The sequence below is a fragment of the Scyliorhinus canicula genome, unplaced genomic scaffold (genome assembly GCF_902713615.1).
Source record: "Scyliorhinus canicula unplaced genomic scaffold, sScyCan1.1, whole genome shotgun sequence".
NCBI lineage: Eukaryota > Metazoa > Chordata > Chondrichthyes > Carcharhiniformes > Scyliorhinidae > Scyliorhinus > Scyliorhinus canicula.
The window spans coordinates 262,423-283,658 of record NW_024056036.1 but is presented as its reverse complement, the minus strand read 5'-3'; the positions used below and the strand labels follow the sequence as shown (position 1 = coordinate 283,658).

At 46.0% G+C, this 21,236-nt stretch overlaps 1 pseudogene across 1 annotated transcript; it reads right to left on the bottom strand.

Moving 5' to 3' along the window:
- Positions 1 to 1,027: 1,027 nt before the first annotated feature.
- On the bottom strand, positions 1,028 to 20,764 carry LOC119961729 (annotated as a pseudogene). Its single transcript, XR_005459733.1, has 7 exons — positions 20,601 to 20,764; positions 20,164 to 20,472; positions 18,906 to 18,977; positions 4,922 to 5,218; positions 4,412 to 4,720; positions 3,472 to 3,780; positions 1,028 to 1,475 (listed from the first exon to the last, which is right to left on the bottom strand). The product of XR_005459733.1 is annotated as an Ig heavy chain C region-like (transcript).
- Between the last annotated feature and the right edge of the window lie 472 nt (positions 20,765 to 21,236).

Sequence of the window (21,236 nt, the reverse complement as noted above, 5' to 3'; positions counted from 1 at the left end):
TGCCTTTGGGTTCTCCCAGCTGGAGATGGAGATACAGAGAGTTCACTCGTCACCTTCCTCCTCTTTTGGTCGGGATAGTGGACGTAAAATGGATTATTATTGCCCCTTTGCTCTCTTTGTTGGGGAAGTGTGGGTACAGTGGATTAAATAATGCCTCTCCCCCTCTCATTGTTGGAAGCAGGTGTACAGTGGATTAACTCAGGCCCCTCCCCCTCTCTCTATTGGGGAAGTAGGGCTACAGTGGATTAACTAATGCCCCTCCCCCTCCCTCTGTTGGGGAAGTGGGGGAACAGTGGATTAACTAATGCCCCTCCCCCTCACTCTGTTGGGGAAGTTGGGGGCACAGTGGATTAACTAATGCCCCTCCCCCTCCCTCTGTTGGGGAAGTGGGGGAACAGTGGATTAACTAATGCCCCTCCCCCTCCCTCTGTTGGGGAAGTGGGGGAACAGTGGATTAACTAATGCCCCTCCCCCTCACTCTGTTGGGGAAGTTGGGGGTACAGTGGAATAACTAATACCCCTCCCCCTCTCTCTGTTGGGAAAGTGCGGGTACAGTGGATTAACTAATGCCCCTCCCCCTCTCTCTGTTGGGAAAGTGCGGGTACAGTGGATTAACAATTTCACTTCCCCCTCTCTTTGACTGGCGATTGTTGGTCCATGTTTCTGTGTAACCCTCAATTCAGTTCCCAGTGGGTCTGATGCAGCAATTTAAAGCTGACATTAATTTTAAAGGGATGGACAATGAGAGAAGCAGGAACACCGAGATCTAAATGTGATGGTTTGTTTGTCTGAAATGGGGAATTGTCCGATTTCTCCTCAGCGGGAGGAAAGTCAATGAAGATATTTTGCTGAATCCTGGAATGAATGAGTTTTACTCTGTCTCTAACCCAGGGTGTATCTGAGCTGGGAGCACTGGTTGTATCAGACTTGGGGCTGAGACCTGTAGAAATCCGGGTCTCATTGAACAGATCTAATATCAGCAAAGTGGAAGCGCCATTAATTAAGCGGCCGTGCATTTAAATCACAATTGGAGGAAAAAAACTTTATTATTTTATTTTAGTTCGAAATATAACCAATAGATTCTCATTGGCATGAATTAACGGTGTCCATCAGAGCGAGGGAAATGTTCACAAAACTGGGTTTACCGCTGGATTTATCAACCGTTCTGTTGATGATCTTCAAGGGGATGGCTTCATGTCCCACCACACAGGAGTAAGAAGCGCCGCTGGCCCACTCCTCCGCTGCAATGGATAACAGGCTGTACATGAAGAAGGAGCTATTGCCGTTCTCCGCCATCACCTCGGTGTTCTTGTAGTTCCCGGGATTCACCGGCTTGTCATTGACGGTCCACTTGACGAAGATCTCTCGGGGGGAGAAACCTCTCACTAAGCAGCTGAGGGAGACGAATCTCTGAGCGGAGACGTCTTCAGCCGAGGGCAGGAGGACAGAGACGGACGGTTCCCGCGGATTGGAATCTGCAGAAAATGTACAATAAATGTCAATAAAATGGGGAATTCCGGAGACAATGGAACCGCGGGTTAGATGTGAGAGAAATGTGTTTTGTGTTGGATTTTAAAGGTTTCCATTTTCCACTTTGGGATCTGTCCGGGTTCCCAGCTCGGAGCAGAGGTGGACACAATCCTTTTCCCTGAGGATTTACGGATTATGGATTCGAAAGTTTCAGAAAGTGTACAGCAGGGAAACAGGCCATTCGGCCCAACTGTTCTGTGCTGGTGTATAAACTCCAAACCAGGCTCCTCCCACCTTACCCCAAGAGGATTAGAAAACTGCCAATGTGACACCCTTATTCAAAAGGGAGGGTGTCAAAAACAGGTAACTATAGGCCAGGGACGTTAACATCTGTCAGTGGAAAACGGTTCGAGTCCATTATAACAGATCCAATAGCTGAGCATTTCGAAATACATAACATAATCAAACAGAGTCAGCACGGCTTCGTGAAGGGGAAATCATGCCTGACAAATGTATTGCCCTTATTCGAGGTGATAACGCGAAGGCTAGAGAGGAGGGGGGGGGGGGGGGGGGGGGGCAATAGATGTAATATACATGAATTTCAAAACTGTGTTTAATAAATGAATGTACTATTCCCACGACTGCAGATGACAAAAATATAAAGGCAAGTGGTGAAGTTACAGAAAATCTAGAGAGGGACAGAGAGGGCTTTAGTTACTGAGTAAAAACTTGGCAGATGGAACATAATGTAGGAAAATGTGAGGTTAGACACTTTGGGAGGAGGAGGAACATAACGGAATATAATTCAGATGGAGAAAGACTGGAGAAAGCTGAAGTAACGGGGGAATTGGGGATCCTCGTGCAGAAACCACACAAATCAAGTTCTGCAGGTAATATGGAGACAAATTGAATGTTGACATTTAATTCAAAGGTAATAGAATATAAACATGGGGAAGTCGAGCTAAAACTATACAAGGCACTAGTTAGTCTGCACCTGATATACTTTGAATAGTTTTGGTGCCCTTATCTAAGGAAGACAGATTGGTTTTGAAGGCAGTCCAGAGAAGGATCACGATGTTGATCCCGAGTATGGAGGGATTTTCTTATGGGGAGAGGTTAAGTAGGCTGGGCCTGGACTGATGGGAGTTTAGAAGAATGAAGGCGGCCTAATTGAGACATGAAAGATTCTCAGGGAGCTTCGGAGTGTAGTCGCTGAGAGGTTGTTTTCCCTTGTGGGAGCATCTCGGACCAGAGTGCAGGATCACATAGTCAATGTTCGCCCATTTCAGACAGAGATGAGAAGGAATTTCCTCTCTCAGAGCGTCGGGGAGCTGTAGAATGATTTAACCCAGGGGGCTGTAGATTCTGGGTTGTTCAGTATGTTCAAGGTTGAGAGAGACATATTTTCAACCAATGGGAGATATGGGATTGGATTTTGTTTATTGTCACGTGTACCGAGGTACAGTGAAAAGTATTTTTCTGCAAGCAGCTCAACAGATCATTCAGTACATGAAAAGAAAGGGAAATAAAATAAAATACATAACAGGGCAACATAAGGTACACAATGTAACTACTTAACACCGGCATCGGGTGAAGCATACAGAGGTGTAGTGTTAATGAGGTCAGTCCGTAAGAGGGTCGTTTAGGTGTCTGGTAACTGCGGGAGAAGGCGGGAAAGAGGAGTTGAAGATCATCACATCAGATCAGTTATGATCTCATTGAAGGCTGGATCAGTGTTGTTGGGCTGAATGGCCTACGTCTGCTCCTACGTCTTGTGGCCATTGGTCTAGCTCCGTCTAAACCCCATATCACTGCTTTTAATTCATTGTTCCTTCATCTACGTAGCAATTTCCCCCTTAAGATCAACAGGCCCAAAAATTTTAGTCGTGGAATTGCCAATCAGAATGGACCATAAATACACTGAATACTAAATACTGACCGCTGCACTGACACTAGAAATAGACACAATGACTCACTTATTGCTTCAGTTTCACCGCTCACCTATTTTTTTGTGGATTGAAATTCTTAAAGGAGTTGGCAGGTCCTGATGGCTCGCCACACAGTCAAACACAGCCCCACTCAGCCAGGCTTGTGTCGAGATGTTTAATTTGCTGACCACGCTCTCAGTATCTGCCCCAGGCTGGTCGGCAATCTCTGATTTCAGCGGCTTCTTCGCTTCACTCCAGGACACGTTGACTCCATAAGGACCATTCGAAATGACGCAGGTTAAGGTGACAGTCGCCTCCAGTAAGACCTGTTCTATTGGTGGTGGCAGTATTGTTACTGAGGCGGTAATACAATCAGAAGGATCTGTGAATGAAAACATGAAAATCAACACAAGTTTCATCTTCAGAATCAGGACAGAAGGATTCAGCCTTCACTCACTCAATGGGAATAAATCAACTTCGAAACTTCTAATGATCGCCATTAATCTTCTGTACACAATGGAAAACCAGTTTGGTTATCTTAAACGATTCTCATTGTGAAATACAGTCAGCACCAATGGCATTCTAATGAACGAGTATTGCAGCATTCCCAATACAAATATTCCAATCCTGATCTCGGAAACCTAATACGGAAGGCTGATTTATAAATAGGTTGAATGAACTTTCCAACAATTTTCCTTGGAGCTGTTATCAATAAAGGGGTTCAGACACCCACTGCCTCTCAAATATAATCAGCTGTCTCAGGATAAGGCTGATATCAAATCCACCTCACTCACTAAATGACTTCAAATTAGAGGGAAACATTTATTCCTCTGCTGATCAAATCCTGAATGGTGAGCAATCCAAATGCAGCTCTTACATCAGAATGAAACACAAACTACATGGCAGTAAATTAGAAGTTATTCTGTGCTTTGTACTGATTTTAATAAATTCCTGATTTGGATTAACATCAGAGTGCAGGGTGATTTATTGTTTCCTCTGTTTGTGTCTCTTACCAGACGCGGTGATGTTGTGACTTTGGGTGACCTCTTGATGAGTGACCTGGCAGGTATAGACCGCTTTGCTGAACCATTCCCCAGCGGAGACTGTCAGCCGACTGCTCGCCGAGAAGTTCCCGTTCACTTCACAGGCGGGAGAGGTGACAATTCCTGAAGCCATGGGTTGTCCATTCTTCAGCCACTTTATCGTGATTGAATTTGTCTGGAAATCGTTAATTGAACAGACGATGGTTGCAAATTTCTGTCTTGTGATTTCTTCACTGGAACTCACGGTGAGGATAACATGTGGAGGGACACCAGGCGGGCCTTCAAGAAACACAATTTAGACATTTCTTGCAGAAGATGGTGTGACAAATAAAATGATTTATTATATTTTAACTGTTTCTCTGCGGCCAATATTTTCCTCAGGAATCAGAACGGCACACTTTACCATAAATATGTTATAGCCAAAGGTGTAAATAAAGTAATCACAGCGGTTCTGCTTCGCACAGTTTCCATAACACTTACATGTCATTCCAATGCTCTTGTCTGAGCCGCTGTGTCGAACCTCACAGCTGATTTTGCTGCATACCCCCTCTGACTCGGTGATGGTTAACTGGCTGCTCAGGGTGTAGGTTCCCTTCTTGTTTCTCGCTGACGGGTATTCCTTAACTCCAGTGCTGATCAGCTGCCCATCTTTCTTCCAGGTAAGGCTGGTGATTTCTGGGGAGTAGTCCATTGCCAAACAGCCGTAGGTGACGGAGCCGCCGGTGTTGTGTTGCTGACAGGAGACCAGGCTGTAGAGAGTGGGCGGAGACGGTGTCGCTGGGAGAGAATGGCCAATTGAACAAGTTAGACTCTGGGATTTGTCATTAAGGTATCATACAACTTAGAATTTGGATAAAGTTACAAATTTATCATAAACCGTTCGCATTAACTGCATCCATACTTGAGCATCTGTTACTTCTAACTTTTGAGAATCACCATTTGTTTATTCCCTCTTTAGAAACTCACATCTCTTTCTCCATTTCTAACACCTTGCAGAAATTAGCATTATGGTGTCATCTGAAAATGTACCATTCATTCCTTTCAATGAGCAGAGCGGAGGGTTTCCCCATTATTTATGACACCAATGTTTTTTCCACCAACAGCACTTTGTGATAAAGAAGTTGTCTCTTCATTTCGGTCATTGCTGTTTGGAAATTGCCTGTGTTCAAACTGACTGATGTCCCCCCTCTCTCCACCTCACTACCCCCACTCCCCAAAACAGGGAGTCGTGACTTTGCTTCAGAAAAATCTTCCAGGTATTTAAATAATGACTATAAAATTCTACGTTTGAGCACATGTGCAAGTAACTCCAAAATTCTCCAATTACAGGACCCTGGACATTAAAAGCGGGATGCGGCCATTCGGTCCCTCAGGTCTCCTGCACCATTCAATATGATTATGGCGGAGCAGTTTGTGGGATGGACTCCGCATTCCATGTATCCGTGATAACCAGCTTCCTGTCCTTTTCCCAGCTCTCTGCGCTGTTCCCAGCTCTCTGATCTTTCCTCCACTTCTGTAATTTGCCCAGCTGCACCTTTCCAGGTTGTTTGCTCTTTGCCTCAGCTTCTGGAACTTTCCACTTGCTCTTTGTGCTTTTCCCCAGAACATGGCACTTTGCCCCCTGATTATTGGCTTTGGCCCAGCAATTACCACTTTTCCCCGTGTTCCTGCAGATTCTCTCCCCTGTCTGCGCTCAGCTCTCTGCCCATCTCACCTGCTCACTACTCAGCTCTCGTATTTCCCAGGCTCCCTACACTTTACCCAGCTTTATACCATTTCCCAGGCTCCGTGTGTTCCCGCACCCCCCCCCCCCTCCCCGCCCCCGCCAGCTCGCTACCCATTCCGAGGCTCCCTGTGCTTTTCCCCAGCTCTCTGCCTTTTCCCAGGCTCCCTGTACTTTAACCCAGCTTTATACCATTTCCCAGGCTCCATGCGACCCCCCCCCCCCCCCCCCCACCCCAGCTCGCTGCCGTATCCGAGGCTCCCTGCGCTTTCCCCATCTCTCTACCTTTTCCCAGGCTCCCTGTGCTTTTCCCCAGCTCTCTGCCTTTTCCCAGTCTCCCTGTGCTTTTCCCCAGCTCCATCTTTTCCCAGGCTCCCTGCGCTTTCCCCCCAGCTCTCCACCTTTTCCCAGGCTCCCTGTGCTTTTCCCCATCTCTCTACCTTTTCCCAGGCTCCCCGCACTTTTCCCCAGCTCTATGCATTTTCCCAGTCTCCCTGCGCTTTTCCCCAGCTCCTTCTTTTCCCAGGCTCCCTGCACTTTTCCCCAGCTCTATACCTTTTCCCAGTCTCCCTGCGCTTTTCCACAGCTCTATCTTTTCCCAGGCTCCCTGTGCTTTCCCCCATTTCCATATCGTCTCCCAGGCTTCCTGTGCTGTTCCCCAATTTTCTACCTTTTCACATGCTTCCTGTGCTTTCCCCCAGCTCTCTACCTTTTCACAGGCTTCCTGTGCTTTTCCCCAGCTCTCAGCCTTTTCCCAGGCTCCCTGCGCTTTCCCCCAGCTCTCTACCTTTTCCCAGGCTCCCTGTGCTTTCCCCAGCTCTCTACCATTTCCCAGGCTCCCTGTGCTTTCCCCCGCTCTCTGCCCTTTCCCAGACTCCCTGCGCTTTCCCCCAACTCTCTGCCTTTCCCCAGACTCCCCGCACTTTTCCCCAGCTTTCTACCTTTTCACAGGCTCCCTGCGCTTTCCCACAGCTCTATACATTTTCCCAGGCTCCTGTGCTCTTCCCCAGCTCCCTGCCTGTTCCCTGGCTCCCTGTGCTTTCCCCCACTCTCTGCCTTTTCCCTGGCTCCCTGTGCTTTCCCCCACTCTCTGCCCTTTCCCAGACTCCCTGCCCTTTTCCCCAGCTCTCTACCTTTTCCAGGCTTCCTGTGCTTTCCCCTAGCTCTCTACCTTTTCCCAGGCTCCCTGTGCTTTTCCCCAGCTCTCTACCTTTTCCCAGGCTCCCCGCACTTTTCCCCAGCTTTCTACCCTTTCCCAGGCTCCCCGCACGTTTTCCCAGCTTTCTACCTTTTCCCAGGCTTATTTATGCGCTTTCCCCCAAACCTCTACCTTTTCCCAGGCTCCCTGTACTTTCTCCAGATCGCTGCCTTTTTCCCAGTCTCCCTGTGCTTTTCCCCAACTCTCTACCTTTTCCCGGCTTCACTATGCTTTCCCCCGGCTCTCTGCCTTTTCCCAGGCTCCCTGTGCTTTTCCCCAGCTCTCTGCCTTTTCCCAGGCTCCCTGTCCTTTCCCCAGATCTCTATATTTTCCCAGGCTCCCTGTGCTTTTCCCCAGCTCTCTACCATTTCCCAGACTCCCTGCGCTTTCCCCCAACTCTCTACCTTTTCCCAGGCTCCCTGTGCTTTCCCCAGATCTCTATATTTTCCCAGGCTCCCTGTGCTTTTCCCCAGCTCGCTACCATTTCCCAGACTCCCTGCGCTTTCCCCCAACTCTCTACCATTTCCCAGGCTCCCTGTGCTTTCCTCCGCTCTCTGCCCTTTCCCAAACTCCCCGCACTTTTCCCCAGCTTTCTACCTTTTCACAGGCTCCCTGCGCTTTCCCACAGCTCTATACATTTTCCCAGGCTCCTGTGCTCTTCCCCAGCTCCCTGCCTGTTCCCTGGTTCCCTGTGCTTTCCCCCGCTCTCTGCCCTTTCCCAGACTCCCTGCCCTTTTCCCCAGCTCTCTGCCTTTTCCCAGACTCCCCGTACTTTTCCCCAGCTCTCTACCTTTTCCCAGGCTCCCTGTGCTTTCCCCTAGCTCTCTACCTTTTCCCAGGCTCCCTGTACTTTCTCCAGATCGCTGCCTTTTCCCAGTCCCCCTGTGCTTTTCCCCAACTCTCTGCCTTTTCCCAGGCTCCCTGTCCTTTCCCCAGATCTCTATATTTTCCCAGGCTCCTTGTGCTTTTCCCCAGCTCTCTGCCTTTTCCCAGGCTCCCTGTCCTTTCCCCAGATCTCTATATTTTCCCAGGCTTCCTGTGCTTTTCCCCAGCTCTCTGCCTTTTCCCAGGCTCCCTGTCCTTTCCGCAACTCTCTATATTTTCTCAGGCTCCCCGCAGTTTTCCACAGCTCTCTGCCTTTTCCGAGGCTTCCCGCACATTTCCCCATCTCTCTACCCTTTCCAGGGCTCTCTGCTCTATTCCATGACTCTTTGACATGTTCCTCTCCCTCGATATTTTCCCACGTCCTCTTTACAATTCTCCCCACCCCCGACCCTGACGCTTCCCTCCAGCTCTCTTCTCTTTCTCCTGGGTCTCACTGCTCCCTTACCAGGCACCCACGTTCGTGCACACTGGCTCTCACGCTTCGCTGCAATTCTCTCTTCCTCTCTCGTTGCAGACTAACTCCCGCACATTTAGTGAGCAAGGGGACAAGTGAATGAGGGTGAGCGAGCGTGGGTGTGAATTAGGGCGGGAGTGAGAAGAGGGTGGCTGGGTGTGTCAGTGTGTGTGCATGAACAATGGTGGGCGCGTATGAGTGTGGAGCATGAGGATGGGTGTGCGATTGTAAATGAGTGAGGATGGATTGGTGAGTAAGGGAGGATGTATGGGCGACGGTGGTGGTTGAAAATAAATGAGCACAGTAAGAAGTCTTACAACATCAGGTTAAAGTCCAACAGGTTTGTTTCAAACATCTGGAAAAGATATGTTCCAGAAACATACATATAGAGTTTTGTCTGTATATATATTTCTGGAACCTACCTCTTCACTCACCTGAGGAAGGAGCAGTGCTCCGAAAGCTAGTGTTTCAAACAAACCTGTTGGACTTTAACCTGGAGTTGTCAGGTTTCTTACTGTGCTCACCCAATCCAACGTCAGCATCTCCACAGCATGTAAATAAATGAGTGGGCGATTTGGTGTTGAGTGAGATTTTGGGTGATCTGAGGTTTATGAATGTGGCTGCGTGAGTAATGGTGGGTGAGTGAGGGAGGGTGGATGAATGATGGAGAGTGAGTGACAGTGGGTGAGTGAGCATGCGTGAGTGAGGCATACTGAGGGAGTGAAGGTGGGTGAATGAAGGTGAGGCTCAGTGAGGGTGGGTAAATGAGGTTGAGTGAATGAGGGTGGATGAGTGAGGGTGAATGAGTGTGGGTGAGTGAATCACATTGGGTGAGCGAATGAGTGTGGGTGAGTGAGGGTGCGTGAGTTATGAAAAGTGAGCGAAGCTGGGCGTGTGGGACTGGTTGAGTGAGGGGAGTGAATTAGGTTGTGTGGAGTGAGTGAATAAGTGAGTGTGAGTGAGTGACGGTGGCTGAGTGAAGGGACTGGGTGATTTCCATTAGTAAGGGTGGTTGAGTGAGTGTGAGTGATTGAAAGTGTTTGAGTGGGGTGGTTGGCTGTGGGTGAGTGAGTGTGAGTCAGTGTGAGTGAGGGTTGGTGAGTGAGGGTGAGTGGGAGTGAGTGAATGTAGTTGCGTGAATGAGTGCGAGAGAGGGGGTGAGGGTTGGCGAGTGAGGATGAGTGAGTGTGACTGAGTGTGAGTAGTGTGGGTGAGTGAGTGTGTGTGAGTGTGAGTCAGTGAGTGAGGATGAGTGAGTGAGTGGGGTGGTTGAGTGTGGGTGAATGAGTGTGAGTGAGTGAGGGTGAGGGTGGGTGAGTGAGTGAGAGTGAATGAGGATGGGTGAGGGTTGGTGAGTGAAGGTGAGCGAGTGAGAGTGGGGTGGTTGAGTGTGGGTGAATGAGTGTGAGAGAGTGAGTGGGCGAGTGAATGACAGTGAATGAGGGTGGGTGATTGTTGGTGAGCGAGGGTGAGTGGGGGTGAGTGAGTAAGTGTGAGTGGGCTGGTTGAGTGTGTGTAAGTGTGAGTGAGTGTGAGTGAGAGTTGGTGAGTGTGAGGGTGGGTGAGTGAGTGTGAGTGAGTGAGGCTGGGTGAGGGTTGGTGAGTGAGGGTGGGTGAGTGAGTGTGAGTGAGTGATGGCGGGTGAGGGTTGGTGAGTGAGGGTGAGTGAGTTTGAGTGGGGTGATTGAGTGTGGGTGTGTGAGGCTGGGTGAGGGTTGGTGAGTGACGCTGGGTGAGGGTTGGTTAGTGAGGGTGGGTGAGTGAGGCTGGGTGAGGGTTGGTTAGTGAGGGTGGGTGAGTGCGGCTGGGTGAGGGTGGGTGAGTGACGCTGGGTGAGCGTTGGTTAGTGAGGGTGGGTGAGTGAGGCTGGGTGAGGGTTGGTTAGTGAGGGTGGGTGAGGGTTGGTTAGTGAGGGTGGGTGAGGGTTGGTTAGTGAGGGTGGATGAGTGAGGTTGGGTGAGGGTTGGCTAGTGAGGGTGGGTGAGTGAGGCTGGGTGAGGGTTGGTTAGTGAGGGTGGGTGAGTGAGGCTCTGTGAGGGTTGGGTAGTGAGGGTGGGTGAGTGAGGCTGGGTGAGGGTTGTTTAGTGAGGGTGGGTGAGTGAGGCTGTGTGATGGTTGGGTAGTGAGGGTGGGTGAGTGAGGCTGGGTGAGGGTTGGTTAGTGAGGGTGGGTGAGTGAGGGTGGGTGAGGGTTGGCTAGTGAGGCTGGGTGAGGGTTGGTAAGTGAGGGTGGGTGAGTGAGGCTGGGTGAGGGTTGGTTAGTGAGGGTGGGTGAGGGTTGGTTAGTGAGGGTGGGTGAGGGTTGGTTAGTGAGGGTGGGTGAGTGAGGCTGGGTGAGGGTTGGTGAGTGAGGGTGAGGAAGTGAATGTGGATGACAAGGTGGGTGAGGGAGGGTGAGTTAGTTCGGATGGATTACTGTGAGTGAGTGAGGGTAAGGGAATGAGGGTTGGTGATTGAGGATTTTCATAGGTGAGTGTGTGTGTGAATGAATATGGGTTAGTGGGTATGGATGCACGAGGGTGGATGATTGAGGGAGGGATTGTGACATAGTGTCGGTAAATGAGTATGGGTTAATCAGTCAGTGTGTATGAGTGACTGTGAGTGAGTGTGAACAGGGGTGAGTGAGTGTGAGTGAGAGTGAGTGAGTGTGAGTGACAGTGAGTGAGTGTGAGTGAGTGAGAGTGACGGTGAGTGAGCGTGAGTGAGTGTGAGTGACAGTGAGTGAGTGTGAGTGAGTGAGAGTGACGGTGAGTGAGAGTGAGTGAGTGTGAGTGACAGTGAGTGAGTGTGAGTGAGTGTGGGTGAGTGTGAGTGAGTGTGAGTGAGTGTGAGTGAGTGTGAGTGACGGTGAGTGAGTGTGAGTGAGGGTGAATGAGTGATCATTCAGGTACTCCGGGCCAAGCCGGGCGATGTTTCTCTGGATGACATTCCGCTCAGGCTCAGCTTTCTCTTGTCTGTTGTCCACAGCCGAGCTGGGGGCTCCTCCATTCGGCTGCACCACCCCCACCTCCTCCTCTTCCTCTCCATCCATCCTGTCCTGATTCTCCACATTGATCAGCTTTCAGTAACACGGGCTGTGTACAGTCAGACAGCAATGTAGCTCACTGGGCAGCTGCTTTAATACTTTCAGTAACACCGGCTGTGTACAGTCAGACAGCAGTGTAGATCACTGGGCAGCTGCTTTAATACTGTCAGTAACACCGGCTGTGTACAGTCAGACAGCAGTGTAGATCACTGGGCAGCTGCTTTAATACTTTCAGTAACACCGGCTGTGTAAAGTCAGACAGCAGTGTAGACCACTGGGCAGCTGCTTTAATACTGTCAGTAACACCGGCTGTGTACAGTCAGACAGCAGTGTAGATCACTGGGCAGCTGCTTTAATGCTTTCAGTAACACCGGCTGTGTAAAGTCAGACAGCAGTGTAGATCACTGGGCAGCTGCTTTAATACTTTCAGTAACACCGGCTGTGTACAGTCAGACAGCAGTGTAGATCACTGGACAGCTGATTTAATGTCGGTGTAATTTCATTCTGTACAAAACAATTCGGAACTGGAACAATGAACCTTCCTCCAACTTAATAGATTTTCATGTTGAAAATGTCAATTTCAGGCCGTAAAATTATTGTCATATTGTGTCAGAGAGTGTGTTTTCTTCATTCTTGTGATGCAGACGTCTCTGGCTGGACCAGCATTTATTTCCCACCTCTCATTGCCCTAGAGAAGATGGTGGTGAGCTTCGTTCTTCAACCACTGCAGTCCATGTGGTGTTTGGGAGGCAGCTCCAGAATTTTGAATCATGGATATTGAAGGAACAATGTGATATTTTGAGATCACGATGGTGAGAGGCTGAATGGAGAAATTCCAGTTGGTGATGTTCCCATGTATCTGCTGTCCTTGTGCACATGGTAGCTGTTGTGAGATTTGAAGGTGCTGTCCAAGCAGCCATGACCAGCTCCTTCAGAGCATGTTGTAGGTGGTAAACACTGATGCGACTGTTCCTCAGCGGTGGAGGGAGAGAGTGGTTGTCGATGGTGTGCCAATTAAGCGGGCTACTTTTGTGTCATTGGAGCTGCATTCATCCAGACAAGTGGAGAGTATTCCATCACACTCCTGAATGTGCCTTGCAGATGGTGATATGGAGATGCCGGCGTTGGACTGGGGTGAGCACAGTAAGAAGTCTCACTCAGGTGACTCACCTGATGAAGGAGCTGCGCTCCGAAAGCTAGGGATTCCAAACAAACCTGTTGGACTTTAACCTGGTGTTGCAGATGGTGGACAGGCTTTGGGGCGTCAGGAGGTGTTTTGGATGCAGAATTCCGAGTCTCTGACCTCTTGTCACAGCCACACTGTGTATATGGCGAGTCCAGTTCAGTTTCTGGTCAATGGTCAGCAGGAGATTCAGCGATGGTAATTCCATTGAATGGCATTGGGGTGATCGTTCGATCTTCGCTTCTTTGAGATGTCCATTGCGTGCACTTGTCTGGTACGAATGTTCCTTTCCCCTTGTCAGCCCAAGCCTGGATATAGTCCAGATCTTGCTGCATTTAGCAATGGACTGCTTCAGTAACTGCGGAGTCGTGAATGGTGCTGCACATCGTTCAATGTTCAGCCAAAATCCCAACTTCTGACTTTTGGAAAGTCATTGCTGAAGCAGCTAAAGATGGTGGGGCCGACACTGAGGAACCGCTGCAGTGATGTCCTGGAACTGAGATGATTGACCTCCAAAAACCGAAACCATCTTCCTTTCCGCTCGGTATGACTCAAACCAGCGGGGAATTTCCCCCCATTCCCATTGACTCCAGTTTTGTTTGGGCTCCTTGATGCAACACTGGTTCAAATGTTGCCTTGATGTCACGAACAGTCACTCTCAGCTGTCCGTGTGTTCTTTATGTGTGTCCCTGTGTGCGTGTTCCTAGGTGTTCATTGTGTATGTGTGTGTGAGCGTGTATCCATTCCCGTGTGTGTGTGTGTATCCCTCTGTATCCCTGTGTACGTGTTCCTCGGTGTTCATGTTTGTCTGTGAGCGTGTGTCTGTTCCTGTTTGTGTGCTGCTGTGTGTGTGTGTTTTCTTGATTGTGTGTATGTTGCTGTGTTGCGCCTCTGAGTGTAAGTGTTTGTGAACATATGTGTGTGTTCCTGTGTGTGTGTGAGAGAGAGAGACAGAGTACGTGTATGTATGTGAGATAGGTGTTAGAGGGAGAATAAAATAATGTGCAAGGGAGAGTTTTTGTGTGAATGTGTGTGAAGGGATGTGTGTGTGTGAGATTTTCTGTGTGAGTGAGAGAGGCAATGTGTGTGTGAGTGTGTGGAAATGGGAGATTGTGTGCGTGAGTTCGAGATAGGGTGTGTATGATTGAGTGTGTGTGAGAGATTAGAGAGCATGTGGGTGTGTACCTAAGACAGAGAGAGAGAGACCACGTGTGTCAGAGAGAGGCAGAATGTGGGGATGCGTTTGTGTGTTTCTGAAAACGTGTGATAGAGTTTGCCAAAGAACATGTCTGTGTTTGAGTGAAAGAAAATGTGTTTACGAGATATGTATGTACTAGTGTTTGTGTGAGAGAGAGAGAGAAATAAGTGCTTGTGTGAGTATGTGTGTGTGTGTATGAGAGTGTGCATGTGCGAAAGAGAGAGATTGTGTGAGAGAGACACGGGACACAGTGTGCATGAGAGAGAGAGCAGGTGGGAGAATGTATGTGTGTGACAGGGTGCATGTGTGTGTCTTTGGAAGTGTGTGAGAGAAAGGGAGAGTGATAGTATGTTTGAGATTGTGTGTGTGAAAGAAGGAATGATTCTGTTTGAAGAGCGATTATGGATGTGAGACTGTGTGAGAGAGAGAGAGATCTGTGTGTCTGAGATAGTGTGTCTGTGATAGAGAGGGAGTGTGTGAGAGAAAGAATGTGCGTATGAGAGAGTGTGTGTGTCAGAGAGAGGGAATATGAGAGAGTGAGATACCGCATGCCTGAAAGAGAGAGATAGATTGTTTGTCAGAGGGAGAGAATGAGACAGTGTCCACGAGAGAGAGGGCATGTGCCAGGGTGCACGCGTGAGAGTGCGTGAGAGTGAGAGGATAATAATATGTTGGCGAGTTTGTGTGCGTCTGAGATATTGTGTATGTATCAGAGGGAATGCGTGTGAGAGAGAGCCTGAAGGAAAACATGCGGTGTTTGAAGAGCGATTATGCATGTATGTGAGGGAGAGGGTCTGTGTGTTTGAGCGTGGGTGAGAGAGAGAGAGAGGCAAGGTGTATCAGAGAGATTTGGTGAAAGAGAGTGCGTGTGCGATAGAGCGTGTGTGAGTGAGAGCGTGTGAGCGAATGTGTGTGTGAGAGAGGCAGATCGTCACAGTGTGTCTGAGAGTGAGATTGTGAGAATCATTGTGTGCGAGGCACAGTGTGTATGTTTAAAGAAGTATTGTGATTATGTGTGTGAGAGAATGAGTTTGTGTGAGGATGAGAGAGAATGTGTGTGAGAGAGCGAGAGTGTGTATATGTTTCTGTCGATGTATGAGTGCACCAAAACCTGCAAATTCTCTTCCAAGACACTCACCATCCTGATTTAGGAATACACCATCATTCCTTCACTGTCGCCGAGTCAAAATTCTGGAACTCCCTCCCTGACAATATCGCGGATATCCCTCCGCAACATGGACTGCAATTATTCAAGGATGTTTCACATCTAAACTTTCCGGGGGTCACTTCGGCATATATAATAAAATCTAGCCTTGCCAGCGCCTCCAGAATCCTAGGATAGGATTAAAAATAAAATGCAAAGGGATTTCTCCGCTGCACTGACCCATTAAATAGATCAAGAATTACAATAGCACGGAATGTAACCCAGTAACTCTCTCTCTGCGTTGCCTAATCGAAAATTCCCAAGACCAATATATCACTGCTTAAAAATCAACCAAATCTCCTTCTACAGGTTGTCTGGCGTTGCTGAATTCTTTCTGTCACAATCTGGATGAGGAATCACCTTTCTGAGTCGCCTTGTCAAACATCAAGTAAAATTTTCACATTTCTCACAGATACAAGTTTTATTGAAGGACTTGATCAAATTGCACTCCCTGAAATACTGGAAAATGAAGCAGAAGATTTATAACCAGCCAGGAAGATTCCTGGTCCCAGCACAGTGACCGCGCGCACAGAAACTGAACAGACACACATGGCAACAATCGAGTTCCAGCAGATAGATCTGTTCAATCTGTCAGTTTCATGAAACTGTTTGATTCTAATTGATCAATGGTCAACTTCCGACAACAATAATTCAGTAATTTATTTGAAATTAAACTGACATTAATTTCAATATCATATTCGACTTTTAACTATTTTTCCCTGTCTGTCTCAAATCTCGATAATTGGGCAAAAAGTAGTTTTGCTGAAAATGAGCAGATTAAATATTACAGATTCAGGGTAGATTAATGACGGAACAGAGACTCAGTGACAGGGCAATAATTAAACAAACCAGAAAATATTCACATTACCCACTGATATGATCTAAATCACAATTAAATGTAATCAGCAAAAGAATCAGAGCAAAAGAATGTAATCAGCAAAAGAGTTTAGCTGTACACAGCAGTGTAAAGAAATGTATTGTTTCCTAAATACATTTCAGATATTATTAAAGTTCTCTAAAACATTTGAGATATTGCCAGGATACAACTCAATTGTAGGAGGTCATTTATGTTGAATTAATTCTCACTGATATTGTATTGTAAGTTATTGTTAATTGTCAGATAATTCTTTATTCGATTATCTGTACTATAATAATAAATATAACAAAAATAGCTTTCAATAATCCCTAACTTGTTTTACCCAGAGCTTTATGAAATAATTGGGGTTTAATTAAAACAACCTGACAATCAAACAATGTTGAGCAATAAACTCCAAATTACTAGATGGAAACATCTTAACATTTAATTGACTGTATTCACATTTTAATTTTTTAAACTCCAATTGCCCTATTCGACCTACAAATGTGCAAAATATGCGCCTTTCTGAACGCATTGATAAATCATAAACTCCATCTATTCTCAGAAAGTAATGAATATAACGAGACCAGCTCAGTAATGTTTATTCAAATCATTTGTAAAACTGACACATTATGAGCAAGTAGCGTCGACAATTTGATGTTGAATTTAGCATTTAATAAAATTTAAGCCTAAAGTTAAGATATAATCATTCTTTCTTTCCTATCATCTGTTCTTCCTATAATTCTATCGTGTGTAGAGCACAGCTATGGGAGACAGGATGTCATTATAAAATGCAAAGGTACTGTTAACCTTTTGTAAATAAATAAATCGGTTTGACATTCAAGCTTTTACTTTTCAATCTCTTGTCATAGGCAATCTGAACTTTCCTATAATACAAATAAAATCATGGGAACAATTCCTTGCTTGGCAGCGACGTCCACATCTCAGAAACCTGTTTCAGGTTAGGTTAGTGATAATTCCCTCGCTATCCAACTACACATTACAGTGAAGGTATACTATGGTTGCAGCGCCACAGAAATAATAGAATAACTGGAATTACAAAGTATTTCCAGCCTAGAAACCTGTCCGGTCATGTTAACCTCGTGCAGAACACAGCAGGATTGTAAAAGGTGATTAATGATGAATTATATTAATATAAAATAATCATTGGTTAATATGGAGTTGTATCACCGCATTGCAATTGTTTGAAATATATAAATGTTACTATGTTCGGCATGGGCGTTTCAGTCATTATTTCGTTTAATCTGGAATCTTCAGTTAAAATAACAAAATGCATCAACATATCTTTATTAGATTATTTTCTTAAACCTGGCTGTTTTCTCCCGACATTCGCCCTTCAAGCATTTTCAAAAGCCGAGACTGTTTGCATTCAACCAGAAAACGTGTAACCGCTCAGTGTCACCGAGTTTAAACAATGCAGAAACGCTGAACCGTTTGACAGATCTGAATCATTTAAAGTCACCCAGATACACAATCTCCTCAACAGAACAAAACACTAAATCACATCAATGAAGGACTGAAACCCGTCTATGGAGAAGCAGCTCAATTCTACATCGAACAGGATCAAACTTAACATTGCAAGAAAATATCAATATCCAGCAAACCAGCTCGTAACCAATTGTATGAATTATTAAACTAAACAGAAATGTGGAATAACAGCAATAGCATTGCGAGGTGCTCGAATATTAACAACAAATAAATATTGAAACTTAACCATTTTATTCATACTGAGTCATTTTTCAAACACATTTAAATGCTTTTAATGTTTGCAGTTGATGGTAAAAGCTGCAACCATCAGATGCCACCGAAATTAAACTTTGCACAAACGGCAAACTGATTGCAGCAACAACTTCTGCTCGGAAAGGATTTGTGGTAAAATGTGGCTTAGTTTAATCTGCAATTTTCACTTTTTTTTCAAGATGCAGAAACAGCCTCCCTGTTCTCTGCCGACAATCCTGCGACAAGCAGTTTCCAACACGCAGACTCTGCATTCAATCACAAACCGTGTAACCGCTCAGTGTCACCGAGTTGAAACAATACTGACACGCCAAACCGTTTCACAAACTTTTCTACACAAAGTCACCCAAAAACATTCCTCAGCAGGAAAACACCAAATCACATCACTGAAGGAGTGAAACATCATAGAGAAGCAGCTCAATTCTACAAACACCTCCAAAAGAATCAAATGTAACATTGCAAGAAAATCTCAATTTAAAATGTACCAAACCCTCATGTCATCAAATGAATGAACAGGTAAACTAAACAGAAAACTTGAATAATACCATCAGCACTTTCAGTAAGCAGAATATGTTCAATAAGATAATACAGAAACTTTAACACATTTTGTCAATGTTGGGTTCGATCTCAAACACTTGTGCGGAAGACGATACAAGCTGCAGACATTAGATAGAACCGATATTAAACATGGGGTAAAAACAGACGTTTTGTATTTAAAGTAACCCAGCCACACAGTATCCTCAGCAAATAAACATCAAATCACAGCAAACAGGGACTGAATCCCTCAGCAGCATCTTTCTGTCAAGAAACCTCGGGATTCTATGTCCCCCTTTCAGCAGAATCAAATTAAACATTGCAACAACATCGCAATACATGATCCACCAAAACACATTTCAGTGAACGAATGGATTTTGAAAATGCAGAAAAATATAAAACAAATACTCAAGTAAAACAGTTGGTAAATGACGGAATGGTTCTTACCTGCAGTCACCGTCACCATGGTGCCTTGTCCCCAGTAGTCCATGGCGTCACAGTGTCACATTCCCTGAGCTGCTCCATACAATAACCGCATCTGCACAAAATAGACAGAAATCCAGCATTATTTTAAATATTCACAAACCAACGGCAAAGAAAATTCACGATTAATTTTCAGGAAATTATATTAATATTTGTGGTACCGTTCTCTCTTCATAAATGACCGAATGTTTTACATTTCACAGATATGGAAATGTTACTGAAAACACCAACTGTGACTAACTAACGACCACCAAATTTCCATATTAATTCTTATTATTTTGTCAGTGTTGGAAATAAATAATGCTTCACTGTAAATAAAGTTGGATTGTAAAATCGAGCACTGAGCCAGCCTCAGTGAATTAGTGCTGAGGGCCTTTTTGTATTGACAGTAACTGCTGTGCCCCAGCTATCACAGTGAGACACAGCGTGTCAAATACTGCGGCAGACTGTTAACTGTAAAATACAGAGATTTAATTTCACTGTTCACTCAAAAAACAAATTCTGTCTCTTCCAAGAGCGAATGGGTGAGTTATTTCAGATTGTCCTGGTCATTACATTTATAAAGAGGATCTGAACACTTTTAAACCTTCTGTGCACATTTAGCGAGTCGGTCAACAGTGATAAAGTGGAAGATTTTTATACCTTTTTGCAAACTAATATTGTGTTTTATTTAAGCCTCATTTGCCTTGACAATCCTGTTGTGGCGCTGATCACCAATTTGAACAAACTCTATCACTGAGCTTTTTGTATGAGGATGTCGCTGTGCACAGCACTGTGACCCACTGTAGTCACAGTGACAGACACCCGCACAAAAACTGCACTCACTCTCTGTTCAGCTCTGCCGCTCAATATTCACTTCAAATACACGTTTACTTCTGATCTAATTTACAATTTGACAGCAGTTCATAAAACCCAATGTACATACACTTTCTCCAAGAATCAGAAATAATAAAACGATGATTATTACCAAGTCTGTAATTTCTGAAAATGTGAACAGTAAATATAAACAGACAAGAGCTCATCCTATTAGATCGATTAGTTTGTTCGGTTTCACTGTTTAATTTTCTCTGTGTTAATTATGTAAGAAGCAGCTTGTGTTTTGACTCTGATCACTGACATTAATATTACATTTGAATCAAGTGCTGACCTTTAGGTTAAGGTGCAAGTTGCTGAATTCCCTCTCAAGCTGTTCTTGTGCGGGTCCAGCCCTGGTTCCTCTCGCTGTGGTGTCTTGCACAGTAATAGATGGCGGTGTCTTCGGTCTTCAGGCTCCTCATGGCCAAAGAGAAGATGTTGTTTGAAGTGTCTTTGGACGCAGTGAATCGATCTTTAATGGCTGGGGCGTAGTTGTTGCTGGATGAACTAGAGTACCAAAGCAGCCACTCCAGCCCCTGTCCGGGAACCTGGCGGACCCAGCTCATCCAGTAGCTGCCAAGATCGAAGCCGCTGGTTTTACAGGTCAGTGTCAGGGAGCCTCCGGGACGCCCGGTCTCTGCCTCTGGCTGAGTCAACACAACATCCGACTGGACACCTGTAAAAATATATCAAAAAGCCCGAGGATTAATGCTGGTGAAATGATTGGTGACTCTGGAACATTCCAGAGAGAGACTAACACTGAGACAGTAACAGTGAGAGACTTGGACAATAAAAACTACTCACGGGATAAGAAAGTCAGCAACAAACTGAGAGAAATGGCCCACCTCATCCTTCTGGTCATTTGGGGGAAATGGTTGTGTCAGGAACTCAGTGAACAAACCAGCTCCCGGACTGTTGGATTCGGGTCCCAGTGAGCGGCATTTAAATACCGGGCAGAAGGGGGCGGCTTTCCAGGCGCCGCCTGTTGATTCCCTGGTGGAGGCGGCGGCTGGATCCACGTCCCCCCTTCCACCCCCCCCTCCCCTCCCCGAACAGAATTGGCCCAGATATTTACTATAGGTTATTATTAAAATAGACATTTTTCTGTATCGGGATATTTGTTTGGCTGAATGGATTCATTGTAATGTCTCTCATCATCCTATTGGTGAATTTATATTTTCGCATCTGTTAATTAAACTTAATTCCATTGTAAATTCAGTCCTTTATTTCTGTACTCCAACATAAGTGGATGATCACAAAGAGGTGGAATTATATTAACAGGGAATAAGACGTCTGTCTGTCTAATTTGCAACAACTCTGGGTCTCTATCCAATTAAAACAATAACTTATAATTTATCAGAAGAATTGTTCTCGAATTCTGTAACTAAATACGGGCAATGAATAAAGTGATTCGATTTAAATGGTGCACGACTATCATTA